At 41.2% G+C, this 17,693-nt stretch overlaps 1 protein-coding gene across 1 annotated transcript in view; it reads right to left on the bottom strand.

The window, feature by feature from the left end:
- LOC136874853 (uncharacterized) overlaps positions 1-9,297 on the bottom strand; it is a 189,243-nt gene extending 179,946 nt beyond the window's left edge. Inside the window, exon 1 of the mRNA XM_067148533.2 lies at positions 9,249-9,297. The gene's annotated coding sequence lies outside the window, so the exon portion shown is untranslated. The remainder of the gene's footprint in view (positions 1-9,248) is intronic.
- Positions 9,298-17,693: the final 8,396 nt, after the last annotated feature.

The following is a 17,693-nucleotide window of genomic DNA, read 5'->3' as shown; positions in this document are numbered from 1 at the left end:
TAATGACATAATCTTCAACTGTAAAATGTTGCGAGCAGACCTTAATATTAGGAGTCACATTTTTATTTCGTAGGTCCTGCCTAAGAATCGCATGCAACCACTTTTTACGGAAAGGATCCTGCTTAGGAAATTGATGGTATGAATACGGTCGACCTTGATTTTGGAACAGTAGGACACAGCAATAGTCACGCATCACAATTTTCTTGTTGTCTTCGTTGTCGTAACGATATATTAAATCTTTAACTTCACCATTTAACTAAGTAACTTACATTAAAAACACATACGAACAAGTGACGATCGACAAGCGCGTACCGGGTACTACTCGTGAGATATCTATGGGCAGTGTTTCAGTACATCCCTATCGTAGGCCTACAATGCCAGATCCCTGTTTCTCGTACAGTTTTGAAATGGATAGGGGGGGAAAACTCATTCAATACTTTGTTCGAAATTTTAATGATACATAGTTATCCTTTCCCTTGCTTTGCCTTCCCTTTTTTTAGCAGTTAACTTATTACTATCGATATAGTTATAGAATTCAAGAGGACAAACTGGGGCAAATATTCATTTATAGGAAGGGGAGTTAGGTATTGGAATAATTTACCAAGGGAGATGTTCAATAAATTTCCAATTTCTTTGAAATCATTTCGGAAAAGGCTAGGAAAGCAACAGATAGGGAATCTGCCACCTGGGCGACTGCCCTAAATGCAGATCAGTATTGATTGATTGATTGATTATTAATAACTAACACGCTTCATTCTTCAATGGAATGCGTCAGTGGATCTAATAGGTAAATTACTAAGCGCATTTCCTGGCATTCATGATAAATACGACTTCACGCAGAACATATAGTTCAAAATTCATATTGTTGTCTTAGGTTTGTATTACCGAGCGAGTTGGTAATGTGGTTAGGGTCGCATAGCTGTGAGCTTGCATTCGGGAGATGCTGGGTTCGAATTTCATTGTCGACAGCCCTGGAGTTGGTTTTCCATTTCTACACTAGGCAAATGTTGGGAACTGCCCCTTAATTAAGGCCACGGCCCCTACCTTCCCATTCTTGCGTCGCCGAAAACCTTCGATGTGTTTGTGCGACACTAAATCACTGACCGGCTGAGTCGGCCGTGCGGTTAGGGGCACGCAGCTGTAAGCTTGCATTCGGAAAATGCTGGGTTCGAATTTCATCGTCGGCAGCCCTGAATATGGTTCTCCGTGGTTTCCCATTTTCATACCGGGTAAATGCCGGGGCAATACCTTAATTAAGGCCACGACTGCTTCCTTCCCATTCCTAACCCTTTCCTATCTCATCGTCGCCATAAGACCTATCTGTGTCGCTGCGACTTAAAGCAGATTGTAAAAATAATAATAATCGCCGGCAAACAATTATTCAAATATATAAGTGTGTGTTATTTCACATCCGTCATCAATTCGAACTTCGGTCATGAACAACAACGAAAGCTAAACAATGCTAACTGAAGGCCTCAAAGTTGTAACCTAACAACAACAATGGCGTGTGACCTTTGGAGAAGCCTGGTGGAGGTCTTTCGAGTTGACGTTTTATAGGCGACCTGCGTGACTGTGAGTATGGAGCCCTACCTGTGATGAAATCCAGTGCTGAAGACCGCATACACCCAGCCCCCGAGACATCGAAATTAACCAATGAAGGTAAAAATCCCCGACCCAGCCGGGAATCAAACCGGTTATTCATTGAACTAAAGGCCAACACGCTAACCATTTAGCCATGGAGCCGGACAAGGTGTAGGCCTACCTAATGTTATATCAATGGTTATGTCTCAAAACTCACGAGTCCCAAAACTCACGGGCTAAAATTAGTAACAAATAGTCTCAAAACTCACGAACACAAACTGGTCGCTAAAGTAAACATTCTAATGAGTCCCAAAACTCACGAATACAAACTGGTCACTAAAGTAAACATTCTAATGAGTCTCAAAATTCACGACTCCGAACAGCAGGTGCTTGCGATGACCGCAGGAGGGACGATCTGCGCGATGAATCACGCTTCCCTTCAACCCATGTTTTTCTACCGACTTTTAGAATGGTATTTCCCATGTATTATTAACGGGAATTATCATCCTACCAAAGATCAAATTCCCAAAGTGTAACACTGATCTTTATTCAGTTATTTTGCTTGGTGCCATCGAACAGTGCACAGCATGCAATTCATTTCTTCACAAAAGGGTAAAAAAAAATTAGTGTACAATGGTTATAGGTTTTACAAGCAACGAGAGAACAAGTCGGGCGAAACAGTATGGTTTTGCTATAAAAGACTGTCATCCGCGTGTGCCGGTAAAGTGATAACTGCAAGTGACAATAGTGTTTTTAGTGAAACAGTCCACCAGTGTGTACCTGATGAAGCAAGCCTCGATGTGTACAAAGCAGTCAGCCAGGCCAAGAAACGAGTTCGCGAAGAGCATGGAACATCAGTTACACAGGTAAGTTAAACATTTTTTTACAAGTTGGTTACGTCGCACCGACACAGATAGGTCTTATGGCGACGATAGAATAGGGAAGGACTAGGAGTGGGAAGGAAGCGGCTGTGGCCTTAATTAGCGTATAGCCCCAGCATTTGCCTGGTCTGAAAATGGGAAACCACGGAAAACCATCTTCAGGGCTGCCGACAGAGGGGTTCGAACCCAGTTGCTTGCCCCTGAACTCGCGGCCAACTCACTCGTTTTTATTTTTGAAGAGTCCGCAGACGAAATTAAAGACCGTTAAAAATCGCGCGCGTGTCTGCTCGTGCATTGTAGCTAACAGCCTGTTATATGTGTCGTTTCAATAGAAATTGAGCCGATGACCTAGGTGTTAGGCCCTTTTAAACAACAAGCATTAATAGAAATGGTTTATAAATTATATTTGTTCCGAGTAAGTGAGTACTTAAGACATTTTGGTACTATTGGTTATTACTATAAGTTAGGTACAAGTTAGGTACATCACTCTACAGGCACCGAAATAAAGCCCAGGGAGTCCAAAAAGAGCCAAAACATCGAAACGACATTAATTTAGATGAAGACACTCTACGCATGACCGATGGCAGTACATTTCTTCTTGCAGACAACAGGGATGGAGAAAGAATATTAGTATTTTCAAGCGCAAAGGGAAGAGAATGTCTTAAAGCGCATAGGACATTTCTAATGGATGGTACTTTCAAAAGTTGCAGCAGCCAGTTTTCACAGCTATATACGATACATGCTGATCTTGGAAGCACCAGCGAGGAAACAAACATAACACCTGTCATATTTGCTCTTCTCCCTAATAAGACCACGGGAACATACGCTAGATTATTTAATATCATAAAACATGAGATCCCAGAATGGAACCCAAATGAAATAAACGTCGACTTTGAGGCAGCCGCTATCAAAGCAATAAAAAAATTCCTTCTATCAAAGTGCAAGGATGCTTCTTCCATTTATATCAAAGTCTCTGGCGAAAGGTTCAGGAAGTCGGCCTCACTGAAGCCTACAAAACGAATCAGGAAGTCCGACAAACAATTACAATGTGTGCGGCACTTGCCTTCCTGCCGCCTGAGGATGTAGACGAGGGGTGGATCTACATTCATAGTAACGCCCCCGAAGACCAAATGTTGACGATATTTTTTGAATCTTTTGTCGATCATTGGCTACAAAATCCACTAGTTCCAGTGGAAACGTGGAACTGCTATAACAGAAGACACAGAACAAACAATTCTGTGGAGGGGTGGAATCACCAAATAAACAATGTTCTGGGAAGACCTCACCCTCGAATAAAAGACTTCATAAAAGGGCTTAAGCAAGAAGCTGAGAAATCAGATAAGAAGATTATGAGGATTGAGTTGAACCTAGAGGGTTTAAAAAGAAGAAAGAAATACTACCAACTTGATAAGAGGATCGAACGAAACACAAAAAAATATGAGGAGACAAGAGATGTAAGTGCATTTCTGAGAGTCACTTCCTTCATCCTTAAGATGGGTTAGACAGAAAGTAAATCTTTTCTTGTTGAATTAATCATGTAAATATGTAGATAAAAGTACTGTAAATAGTGAAAAAAGACCAATTGAACCAAATTAAGCATACTAAACCAATTGACAGAAATATATAAATAGTAAAAAAAAATATATACAAAAATACATAAAAATAAAATTCATTGAAAATGACAAAGCTTTACAGCGGCTTATGGAACTAGGCCTTCATTTGAAAGGCCGAGTGCGGTTATCCGCGCGGGTCCATGGCATCCGTGGGTTTCTCAACCCCCTGTCGCGTATATTTTGTATGAGGCTACACGACAGGCCCACCTCTTGATGAGAGAGGTGCCAATTACAAGAGGGCACGCAGTTCCGGCTGGCGCTAACAATGGACCTTGTCACACAATTCCGATTAAATTTTCAAATATCTACAGTCGTTATGTGCGTAAGTTGTAGTGATTGAAAAATCGAATACAAATTATTCGCTTATTCGATTATTTAATTTTATTCTATTACTCCATTTGCTTAATTTTTCGTTTATTCAATTACAGTATTTCTTCGATTCGATTATTTTTTCGATTATTCATTTGAAATTCCATTCGAATGACTGGGGCAAATAGATAGTGAACGCTTTCGAAATAATGGCACGAAAAGTAATCCTAACGTCATCAACTCATCAATCTCATCACAGGGAAATTAAAATCACCTATCTCCACCCCCTTACAGGAAGTGCACGGGTAGGACGAACGGTCTCTGATAAGCTTTCCGAGAATAAAGCGAACTCATGCTGCTCACGTATGAATGAGTGGTGCACTCAGATGCTATTACATAAAATGCAAAGATTAATATATTGCATCACGCGCCCACGCGGTTACGCGAAGTGCAATGCTATAGTATTGGCTACTTGGCTCACCAAATTTCTCAAGTCGTAAATTAAAATGCGTCAGAATTTTCTATAAAATATGGCGAAGTCGTTGGTCGCTATCTTTGAAATGATTTCGCTAAATGACTTCAAAGAGACTCCAGATCGATGATGATGGTGATATTTAGTGATTTTGGTTCTTTCCCACGCCAATATTTAAAAATTAAGAGGGTTCCTCCTATTCAATACAAAGATATTTATTAATGTGAAAGAATCACATATCGTTCAAATGAGGTACTAGTTTCGGCACCAGATATGTGCCATCATCAGCCACAAAGTCCAGCTCTGTCCGTCGATCACTCAGGCTGCTCAAGGTTCCTCAACCCATATTGAAGTGGGAATTAATTCTTTGGATCTTACCAAGTTCATGTTTACGTTTATTTTCCGGAACCAAACTACAGAACACACATAGTGTCAACTTCATATGACAATAAACCTCACAGCATAATTTAACAGTTTTAGAAAACTGAAGTTATATATAAGCTGGACAAACCGCCATGGGTATACAACAACGTAGTCATCATTTTAACGGATTTTAAAATGGAATACAACTTCATCTACCATATGTTATTTTATATTCATCTGTGCAAATGTTATAGTGTGTTTTTAAAGTTGCTTTAATGTCATATTTCATATTCATCCATGCAGATGTTATAGTGTGTATATTGTTTTAGGGTTTTATTGTGTTTGCCCGATTTGACTTTGTGGCTGATGATGGCACATATCTGGTGCCGAAACTAGTACCTCATTTGAACGATATGTGATTCTTTCACATTAATAAATTTTGTATTGAATAAGAGGAACCCTCTTAATTTTTAAATATTGTAATCCCACTTCAATACGGATCATGAAATTTCTAAATATTCCCACGCCAAGAAAAAGTGTAAATGGTCAATACAAATCAGTAAGGGTTGAAAACAATGAATGTTGGTGGTGGTACTGTAAAATGAAATGGTGTATGGCTTTTAGTGCCGGGAGTGTTCGGCTCGCCAGGTGCAGGTCTTTTGATTCAATGCCCGTAGGCGACCTGCGCGTCGTAATGAGGATGAACTAATGATGAATACAACACATAACACCCAGTCCCCGTGCCAGCGGAATTAACCAATGATGGTTAAAATTCTTGACCCTTCCGGCAATCGAACCCGGGACCTCTGTGACCAAAGGCCAGCACGGTAACCATTTAGCCATGGAGCCGGACTTGGTGGTGGTTATTACTGTTTTAACGGGAAACCTAATACCGTCGGGGTTCGGAAAAGAACAAGAGTTGACTAAGGATAGATGAAAGCAAGTAGACTGCCACAAGTGGGTGGAAGCAATGCCCGGATTCAGCAAAGGGCCCCGAGGTGGCCAACCCACGTTCTCTTGCTCAATCAGTCAATCAATCAACCAATCACTACTGATATGCATTTAGAGCAGTCACCCAGGTAGCAGATTGCCTATCAGTTGTTTATCTAGTCTTCTCTTAAATAATTTAAGAGCTCCTGGGGCCCCTTTTTAGTCGCCTTTTACGACAAACAGGGGGTACTGTGGATGTTATTCTGCCTCCCCAACCCACAGGGGTAAAATAATGGGTGGTGAATGAAAGAGACAGAAGTGTATAATTATTATTTTAAAAAAAAAGGCTATTTTGCTGTTGTCTTAAAGCTAATATAATATATTTTTTCCCTTTCACATAAATTTATAATAATGGCGTGTGGCCTCCGGGGAGGTCTGCTGCAGGTCTTTAGAGTTGACACCGTACAGGCGATCTGCACGTCTGTGAAGATGAGGCCCTACCTAAGGTGAAGTCTAATGCTGAAGACGGCACGAACACCCAGTCCCCGAGCCATAGGAATTAACTAATGGAAGTTAAAATCTTCTACCCGACCAGAAACCGAACCCGGGACCCCCTGGACACCTTGGACCAAAGGCCAGCATGCTAACTATTCATGAATAAAGCCGGACGACATCAAATTAAAGTAGGTATATTGCCCGCTGTCAGTAAAAAGAAACTGTCAGTTGGTAGTACTGGGCCTTAGATCCATTATGCGGCCAAGGCGGCATTTACTTCAATAAGGAATTTTATTTAGAGATATACATCAAGACAGTTAATTCACTCATTTAGTTTCAACATTTGGAGATTCATTTGGAAAAAAAGGCGTGTTTCTATTTTTCGTAAGATTTCATCTATTCGCTTATTTCAGTCGATTATCTACCCGACACACTTAAAGAGAAAAATTTATTCATGGCGCATATAACTGAATGATATTTGAAACTCATTCCATTATTTGATTTGATTATTCATTCGATTATTTAAATAATCGGATAGAAGTTATTGGATTATTAAAAGTATTCCATTATCCCATCACTAATAGGGTGGACATTTATCCATTCAAAGAAGAACTGGCCCTGCTCGTGAGTTTTGAGACTGGCTCAGGTAGAGAAACCTGTTCTTACTAATCCTCTTCCTGGAATTCGTGAGTTTTGAGACTGGCCAAGGTAGAGAAACTTGCTCTTATAAATCCTTTTCCTGGAATTCGTGAGTTTTGAGACTCGTGAGTTTTGAAACTCGTGAGTTTTGGGACGACACGATATCAATCAAGCGCCTACCACGGCTTCTTCTAATGCAGTCATTTACGCATTGACCAACGTTTGAACCCGAACTGCAGAAGGGAAATCCTAACATTCTGTAGTCTCTAAGTACGAGTATTATAATTGTTTAACTTCTTATTTTGGTACTTAAAACACCCGTAACACGGAAATTTAATTCACGACTTTTAACCTTGTATGCAGGCCTACCCAATGTATTTCTTGTGCTTCGTTAACGGTTCGGTTTCATAGAAAGATATGTAGTTTTTTAATGCTTTTTTATCATTAGGTTTATTACAAAAATGGGACGTCATTAGTATAATTATTTCTATACGATTTTGAGAATCTCGCAATGTTCGTTGTAATACGAATTAAAGCAGAAGGATTTCGTGGGATGAGACAGCGGAAACATTTGTATTTATTACTGTACTTTACAGGATGACGGAATTTACCATACATTAAAGTACAAATTCATCCATTTTCATCTAAAGTCAAGTTTAACGTACAAATTGTGTCCTCTATGTACACAAATATTGATACCTTTAGTGAAGTGTTGTGCCGAGAACATTAAATTTGGAAAGATATGGTTCAAATATCTTTTTTTTTTTTTTTTTTTTTTCGCCATTTGCTTTACGTCGCACCGACACAGATAGGTCTTATGGCGACGATGGGATAGGAAAGGCCTAGGAATCGGAAGGAAGCGGCCGTGGCCTTAATTAAGGTACAGCCCCGGCATTTGCCTGGTGTGAAAATGGGAAACCGCGGAAAACCATCTTCAGGGCTGCCGACAGTGGGACTCGAACTCACTATCTTCCGATTACTGGATACTGGCCGCACTTAAGCGACTGCAGCTATCGAGCTCGGTGTTTCAAATATCGAAATGGGTGGAAGGTGAACACAGTTTGCTTATTTGACAAGTGCATGAGTACCTCCATGATATACTCATAATAAAATGTCTACAATGCAAAGAAATATATATATAGAAACAATTAGGGACGGTGCTTATACTTCCCCAAAAAATTAGAATTGTGAGCAGAAATAGCTTTATTAAATTCTTGGTGCTACCTTTTAAATCGACAAAATAAGGCTGAAAATTGTTGGACTTTATTATTATTATTATTATTATTATTATTATTATTATTATTATTATTATTATTATTATTATTATTATTTCCGTGTTACGGATGTTTTACGTACTAAAATAAAAAGTTAAATAATTATAATACTCGTGTGACTTCAGAATGTTAGGATTCCCCTTCTACAGTTCAGATTCAAACATTGGTCAATGCGTAAATGATGATTATTATTATATACTGGTTTGTAGAGATAGCAGTAAGTAGTAGCATCTTTGTCGATCTCATCCTCTTACCACTACCATCCACCGGAGCCGATCGCAATAGACGTACTGTTTCAGTACACACTACCTTTATAATTTACAATAAACGCTTTATCATTTGTATTTGTGCCTGACAGTGCAAAGCCTGGCTTTAAAGACTTGTTCTCTGCAGGTTCTTCTTCAGTTGGTTACATAATACCTTTTGACGTAACTGAAACACCGTGTGTGTTTGTTACGTTAACTCAAGAACACTGGGCGAGTGCGTGGTTAGTCATGCGTGTGTTTGGTCAAAGATAACCATGACAGACAATCTCTTTGGTAGTTCTACTTACAGTACCGTACGTGGGTGCTAAAGTAATAAAGAAGGTGCAACGGAAAGAGATTATAACACTTGGTGCTATACATGTTCTAAAGAAGAGGTAAAGTAGTAGACGAGTTGTGTAAGTGTGCATGCTTATGTGAGTGATTACCTCCAGCTTGTTGTACCCGCACGTACGTCTCCACGCTACGCCGGTCGAAACTCCACTGACCTACAGTGACACGGAGACTAGGTCACGTGTGGTCATGCCGTCAATCGATCTCACCCCGGGTAGTACGCCCGCTTTGCTTCTGATGCGGGACTATGTCTTCATACTCGACTGGCTTGACGCTATTGGTCTTTTTATACTTCGTAAAATGACGACAAAAGACTGTCTACCTGTGAGGGCGTAGAACTGGCTTTATACGTTAACAGATGAACGAGCAATTTTCTCAACAAAAAATAATAATCTACTGAAGTTCATTAAGCCAATATCTGTTAAATGAATTAGTTGGGAAAGAAATATAATTTTAATCAATAATGAGTCCTGATTATTGATAAGACAGGCTATGTGCGAACTGTATTCAACACATTGTTGGTTCGAAATAACATGAGTTCCCACGAGAGTGCGTTGATAATCAACTTGCGCTAGCGTGAATGCGTGGCAATAAAAGTGCCTCGAACAATAATCCAACACGAATATTTTATTCAGAACTGTAAATAGAAGATAATGTAGAAAACTCCTTAAGTTCATCAACCTACAAAATTCAAACAAAGATTTGCAGTTAATTAGGTCATACACCTCTCTTCTGATAAATCTGTTCCGTTTCATAAAATCTCGAAACTTAAATCTAACGAATCACAAATAATCTTCCTGTGATGCTCCGTACCTATAGCACTTTTACCCAATCATAATTGATTAGAACGTGATATACAAGGCCTGGAAGAATGCGGTTTTCCGCCAGAAGAGCGGGACGCTTTGGGTTTGTAGTCTCACCGGTAGATGTCAGGGTTATGGGCTGATGCCAGCAAGGTCTATATACACAGGTCAGGTCACGCACAAGTAGCCGCCATATTGGAACTAAGTCTGAGCGTTCCCCACAGTATTTTCGTGTTGGATAAGGCGAGTTTCGGATTTTAAATTGGATTTAAGAACAAAAAAGCTGTTAAAATTAATTTTTGCCTTTGATTACATGTAATTAGTTTTACCATAACCTGCGAATTGTGAAATAATGCGAATTTATATATTTTGTACCGGGCGAGTTGGCCGTGCGGTTAGAAGCGCGCGGCTGTGAGCTTGCATTCGGGAGATAGTGGGTTCGAATCCCACTGTCGTCAGCCCTGAAGATGGTTTTCCGTGGTGTCCCATTTTCACACCAGGCAAATGCTGGGGCTGTACCTTAATTAAGGCCAAGGCCGTTTCCTTCCAACTCCTAGGCCTTTCCTATCCCATCGTCGCTATAAGACCTATCTGTGTCGGTGCGACGTAAAGCCACTGGCAAAAAAGTATATATTTTGTCATCTATAAGCACTCAGTTTTCATATAATGTGAGCAGTTGCAATTGTATTAAGAACAGACAATATGAAAAAATTATCATCAGTTTTTTCAGTCAGTAGGCCTAATTTAGGGTACCTAAGTATGAACAAAGTAACATAATGATCGAAGAAGTGTGAACGGTTAAAATTAAATAATTACATATAAGGCCTATGCTTATTTTAATAAATATTAAATCCAGCAATTTAGGCTATATTTCAGGTAACAGGAATAAACGTGTATGTTAGAGAACTGCCATCGTAGTTTAACGGTTTATGTAATTAACTGCCGTCCTCGGGGTCCGGGTTCGATTCCTGGTACGGCGGGAAATTTAAGAATGGTATGTGGTCGAAATGGTACATGCAGCTCACAGCTATTGCGGGTGTGCCTGAAAAAAGAAAGAGCCGCACCGACACGGGATGACGACACAAGTTTACTGTTATAATGTAATACAATTTTTTTTCTTTTTTTGCTAGTTGCTGGTAATATAGTAAGTGAGATTGAATCAAGGTGTCGTAAAACTAATGCAGTGAGCTCGCAGTTGCGATCAACAGTATTTTGTAAGAAGGAAGTGAGCTCCCAGACGAAACTATCTTTACATCGGTCTGTTTTCAGACCAACTTTGTTTACGGAAGCAAAAGTTGGGTGGTCTCAGGATATCTTATTCATAAGTTAGAAGTAACAGACATGAAAGTAGCGAGAATGATTGCTGGTACAAACAGGTGGGAACAATGGCTGGAAGGTACTCGGAATGAGGATATAAAGGCTAATTTAGGAATGAACTCGATGGATGAAGCTGTACGCATAGACCGGCTTCGGTGGTGGGTCATGTGAGGCGAATGGAGGAGGATAGGTTACCTAGGAGAATAATGGACTCTGCTATGAAGGGTAAGAGAAGTAGAGGTAAGTAGTATAAATCACGGGTTTGGGCACCACCTCCGCCTCCGGCTCTCGGAAGAGGCCTCCACCTCCCGCGGGAAATTTGAATTTTGGCGGGAGATTTGAATTTTGGCGCGAGATTTGAATTTGTAAACAAAGCCACGTTCTTTTTGAAAGCTGTCATCCGACAACAACGCATCGCTAACCTCATCGCTGCTATCTTGACGGGCCTAAACCTCAGTGCTGCCAACTAAACCTCACTAGCGCCAGATTTCAATTGGTAAACAAAGCCACGTGCTTTTTGACAGCCGCGTGCTTTCTGACAGCTGTCATCCGACAACAACGCATCGCTACCTCATTGCTGCCATCTTGACGGGCCTAAACCTCAGTGCTGCCAACTAAACCTCACTAGCGCGAGATTTGAATTGGTAAACAAAGCCACGTGCTCTTTTTGACAGCTTTAAACAACAACGCATCGCTAACCTCAGTGCTGCTATCTTGACGGGCCTAAACGTCACTAGCGCGATATTTGAATCGGTAAACAAAGCCACGTGCTTTTTGACAGCTGCCATCCGCCATCTTGCATCGCTAACCTTAGTGCTGCCCTCTTTACGGCACTGCGGGTAATTTGAAAAATTCCGTCAGCTGTCATCCACCATCGTGCATCGCTAACCTTAGTGCTGCCCTCTTTACGGTACTACCTTTGAAATGTGGTGGCGGCAATTTCCACGTGCTTTACAAACCCACTTTCTTTTTAACAAGCAGCCATCTTTAATCAACAGAGCATTGTGCTGCCATCTTTATGGCACTACACCTTATTCTTTGACATGTGGTGGTGGTGGTGGTGGTGGTGGTGGTGGTGGTGGTGGTGGTGGTGGTGGTGGTGGTGGTGGTGGGTAATTTAAATTCTATGTGCTCTTTTGACAGCTGTCATACGCCATATTTAATCAACAGAGCACAGTGCTGCTATCTTTATCGTAGTAGCGGGCAATTTAAAATAATTCCGTCAGCTGTCATCCGCCATCTTTAATCAACTGAACACCGTGCTGCTATCTTTATGGCTACTACCTTAAGCACGTAGTAGCGGGCAATTTGAAAAGTTCCGTTAGCTGTCATCCGCCATCTTTAATCAACAGAGCATCCTGCTGCCATCTTTAGCTACTACCTTTGAAATATGGTGGCGGCAATTTCTACGTGCTCTTGTTTGTAAACAAACCCACGTGCTTTGTTTTGACAGCAGCCATCTTTAATCAACAGAGAATAGTGCTGCCATCTTTATCGTAGTAGCGGGCAATTTAAAAAATTCCGTCAGCTCTCATCCGCCATCTTAAGTAACTTAGCAAAAATAAATCCCGGTCCTGTTACGTAAGGAAGGGCAACCGGCCAAATCCCGGTCATTCGGCGTCAGGAAGAGTAACCGGCTGTAAAACAATGGTTCATGATCTAAGACACTAGATACTGCGATTTAAAATCTTAGACTTCCATCTTTAATCAAGAGAGCACCGTGCTGCTATCTTTATCGTAGTAGCGGGCTGAAATGTGGTGGCTGTGATTTGAAATTCTATGAAGCTGCCATCTTTAGCTACATACCTTCGACATGTGGTAGTGGTAATTTGAAATTCTCTTAAGCTGCTATCTTTACAGCACTCCGGGCAATTCCTCAGCGACCATCAACAGAGTGCTAGCTAATTACGCAGGCAATTTGTTAGGCGCTACTTCTTTTTGGTTGACGGACCCTATCCAACGGATCTGTTTCAGGATTCGACTTAAAGCATGCAGAAACAACTACAGCCTTAGGCGAATGCTGCTCATGCGGGCTGAAATGTGGTGGCCGTGATTTGAAATTCTATGAAGCTGCCATCTTTAGCTACATACCTTCGACATGTGGTAGTGGTAATTTGAAATTCTATTACAGCACTGCGGGCAATTCCACAGCGACCATCAACAAAGTGCTAGCTAAATCCACATGCTTGCAACTTTACGCAGGCAATTTGTTAGGCGCTACTTGTTTGGTTGACGGACCCTATGTTTTATGATTCAAGTTAAAGCATGCAGAAGCAACTACAGCCTTAGGCGAATGCTGCTCAGCACGACTTGTATCTGACATGTTCTTGTGCAAGCAAAACGGAAGTGACTTAGCAAAAATAAATCCCGGTCCTGTTACGTCAGGAAGGGCAACCGGCCGTAAAACAATTGCTCGTAAAGTAAGACGCTAGATACTGCGAAATAAAATCTTAGTTCTTGCGTTAAGAAGGGCATCCGACCGTAAAACAGATTCTCGCGATTTAGAATCTTACGTCAGGAAGGGCATCCTGCTGTAAAACAGATTTTTGCGATTTAAAATCCTAGTCTTTGCGTCAGGAAGGGCATCCGGTCGTAAATCAGGACTAGGAGCGGGGAAGCAGCTAGCCGCTCCCTAGTGTACTTCGGGCGTTATGTCTTGCGAGTAGGTATGTACAAGCACCGGGTTTCGAAAGAGGACTCGTGCAGACTCTAGAGTTCTAGCACCGATGTGTAAGTCCCTCTCGAGCAAGAAAAGTATCGGGGATGTGTTTTACTAGAAAGTTGTATTAGAGTGAGCTTGAAAGCAAAACACAAGCTACATCAAGTCGGCCAGCGCACGGACACTGCTGGAATGTGGTGCTTCAGCGAGTTTCGCTCAGTACAAAGTTCACTGCTCGCCTACAGCCTGCGTCAAAAGTAACAGCGGCAGCCTGCTCTCCCTTGCCGGGCTGAGTAGCTTACAAGCGGTAGCATTATAACATAACAGGTTCGATTCTGGCCTAGTCTGGTATACATCGTATCGGTAGAAGTCTTGAGGAACTAAAGTCTTACACTTTGGCATCTCCGGGTTCGATCCTAGCTTAGTCAGAAAGTGCTCGGAATAACTTCTAAGGAACTAAATTCCTAGCACTTTCGAACCTGGTTCAGTCTGGTCGTGCACGGCATAACTTCTGAGGGGCTAAATTCCGGCACTTCGGCGCCTCCGGGTTCGATCCTGGCTCAGTTTGAAGGTGCTTGGTAGAACTTTAGAGGGACTAAAATCCGACACCTCGGCGTCTCTAGGTTCAATCCTGTGGCTCAGTCTAAAGGTGCTTGGTAGGACTAAATTCCGACACCTCGGCGTTTCCGGGTTCGATCCTAGCTCAGTCCGGTGGTTCAGCCTTATGTCGGTAGATTTACTAGCAGAATTCTTGAGGGACTAAATTCTGACACTTCAGCGTCTCTAAGTTCGATCCTGTAGCTTAGTCTAAAGGTGCTCGATAGAACTCTTGAAGGACTAAATTCTGGCACCTTGGCGTTTCTAGGTTCGATCCTGTAGCATAGTCTAAAAGTGCTTGGTAGAACTCTTTAGGGGCTAAATTCCGACACCTCGGCGTCTCTAGCAGGTTCGATCCGTTAGGGATACCGTAGACGATACTCCCTTTTTTACGGTGCGTTGTTGTTAACTTAGAGTCGCTTCTTGCTAACAACTATTTTTTGGGATACTAACACGGGAAGGAAGAAGGAGAAGGGTTTTAGTCTACTGCTTACTTTAAAGGCCTGTGTGCCCCGACTGCCTAGAAAGTCAGTGCACAAACTTTTGTTACAGACGTTACAATTGTAGTGCGGACGTTTGCAAACTGCATAGCCGCCTAGTAACAAGTAGTTTTGATAGAAATATTTGAGAAATTATTGTAGAGAAACCTCGTATTTTTCAGTAGGCCTAATTCAGGACAGTTTTATTCTCTGTCCCGTGGAGTAGGGAAAATAATAGTAATCCACTAGCTGTAATCATCACATAACCACATTTCAGTAGAATTGTAGTGAAGATAAGGTATAATATATTAGATAGTATCTTGCCAGTTGTATTCGTGTTTTTCTTCGTGTTCGGCAATCCTTTCGATACTTAAGCATTTAACCAAACGCAGCGTAGTGTAGTGTTAAAACATTGTAGTATAGATACAGTACATTTAGATAGTGCCGTATCTTGCCTGCTATATTCGTGTGTTATCTTTCGTGTGTATCTATCAGACCGTAATACTAATAATAATTTGTCTAAGCATTTAGCTTCGTTGGTAATCTTTGAGTACCGGTACAGTAGTTCTTGCAAATTTCATTTCTGTTGTGCTTAGTAGTGACATACGGCACGGGTATCGTAATTAGGATACGTCTGAAAGTAGTTTAAAAATTACTATAGTGTACTGTACAGTAGTATACGAGTAATATCCTATTAGAATTTAGTGTGCTTATTTTATTATTGTAAAATATTTTTGTAATACTGATGTAGTAGAGGTAGCCGTAGAAACTCTTACTAAAATACTGTTGTTGTAATTAGGAAAGGCTTAATTGCTGTTTGGAATTGTGTAGTTCTTGTGTATTACTTTCGATATTCAGTAATTCACAGCAGTTTTTTTCCTGTTAGGGGGTGTAGGGCAAAAAATAGAGCACGACTAAGTAGTATTGTAGTGTAGTCGTATATTAATTACCTTATTGTAGTGTGATCTTTGAGTACTATCCCAGACAATATATCCCTCCGTTCATTTACTTTCTACAAATAAGTTATTTTATTTTTTATTTCATTTTTTCCGTAAAGAATGGCTAAGGAGCGCGAGTGTACGAACTGTGGGTGTGGCGAGGCATTGAGGGGTATGAGGGAAGAGTTGGAAAGTTTGAGGGAGATAATTAGGAATCTCACAGAAGACAGGAAGAAAGATAGGACTCCCTAAAACAATGTACAGGTTACAGTAGGTGTACAAGAGGGAGGGGAAGGTAAGGGGGAGTTGTAGAAGACAGGTGGTCTAATGTTCTAAGGGAAAGGAGATTGCAGGCTAAGGGCTCTATTCAGGTTCAGAATTCAGGACAGGTGTCTGTGAGAAATCGGTACGAGTCACTCCAGGTAGAACAACAGAGGGAAGATGAGGGACAGGGAACTGTTGGTGAGATGTGTGGTAGTAAGAGGAAGGGAAAAGGTAGGAAAGGGAAATGTAGAGTAGAGGATAGGAAAAGACAGGTGGAACAGAGTCATGGGAAAGAGAAAAGGGAGGAGGAAGTAGCTTCTGCAGCTATCAGGAAAGATAGGGCTGACCAGGAGGGGAGTGGATCAAATGAGGTGGGTACCGTTGAGTCTCTCGTCATGGGGGATTCCATCGTTAGACACGTGGGGAAAGTGTGTGGAGGAAAGGGAATCAGGGTAGAATGTTATCCAGGAATTAGGTTGAGGCAGATGTTGAGGAAAGTAGAAGAGAGGGAGGAGGGGAATGAGAAGGTGGTAGTGTTTCACGTTGGTACCAACAACGTAAGGCAAGCTGATATAAGTACCAACATAGTTGGAGATGTGTGGGATCTGGTAAATGCAGCACGGGTAAAGTGTAAGAAAGCAGATATTGTTATTAGTGGAATACTGTGTAGGAGGGATACTGACTGGAGGGTGATTGGGTATTTAAATGACACTATGGGGTGGGTATGTGGGAAACTAGGAGTGAAATTTCTAGATCCTAATGGGTGGGTAGGAGATAGGGATATGTGCTCCGATGGCCTTCATTTAAACCGCAGTGGTACGTATAAGTTAGGAAATTTGTTTGGAAGGGTAATAAGGAGGTACATTCAGGGAAACGCGATGGCCTAGGGAGCGGTGATAAGGGAATAGGGAACTGAAAATCAAGTAGGGATGACATAAAATTGTTAGTGTTGAGCTGCAGAAGTATTGTAAAGAAAGTAATAGATTTAAGTAATTTAATAGATATATATTTACCAGATATTGTAATAGGAGTTGAATCATGGCTGAGAAATGATATAATGAATGCAGAAATTTTCTCACGGCACTGGAGTGTGTATCGTAGAGATAGGATAGGAATAGTGAGAGGAGGAGTGTTCATTCTGGTGAAAGAAGAATTTGTAAGCTACGAAAAATTTAAAGATGAGACACATGAAATTCTAGGTGTAAGGCTCATTTCTAAAGATAACAGGCAACTTGATATATTTGGAGTGAACAGATCGGAAAAGGGTAGCACTGACGCGGATTCGGAATTATTTGATAGGATAGTCAGCTATGTGGGAAACGACATGGAAAGAAATGTGATCGTAGCGGGAGATCTGAATTTGCCAGATGTCAATAGGGAAGGAAATGCGAACGACAGGAAACATGACCAACAAATGGCAAATAAGTTAATATGGGAACGACAGCTGATACAGAAAGTGATGGAACCAACCAGAGGGAAAAAT

The sequence above is a fragment of the Anabrus simplex genome, chromosome 5 (assembly GCF_040414725.1).
Source record: "Anabrus simplex isolate iqAnaSimp1 chromosome 5, ASM4041472v1, whole genome shotgun sequence".
Classification (NCBI taxonomy): domain Eukaryota; kingdom Metazoa; phylum Arthropoda; class Insecta; order Orthoptera; family Tettigoniidae; genus Anabrus; species Anabrus simplex.
Note: the sequence above shows the minus strand (reverse complement) of the source record. Positions and strands in the feature narration are given on the sequence as shown.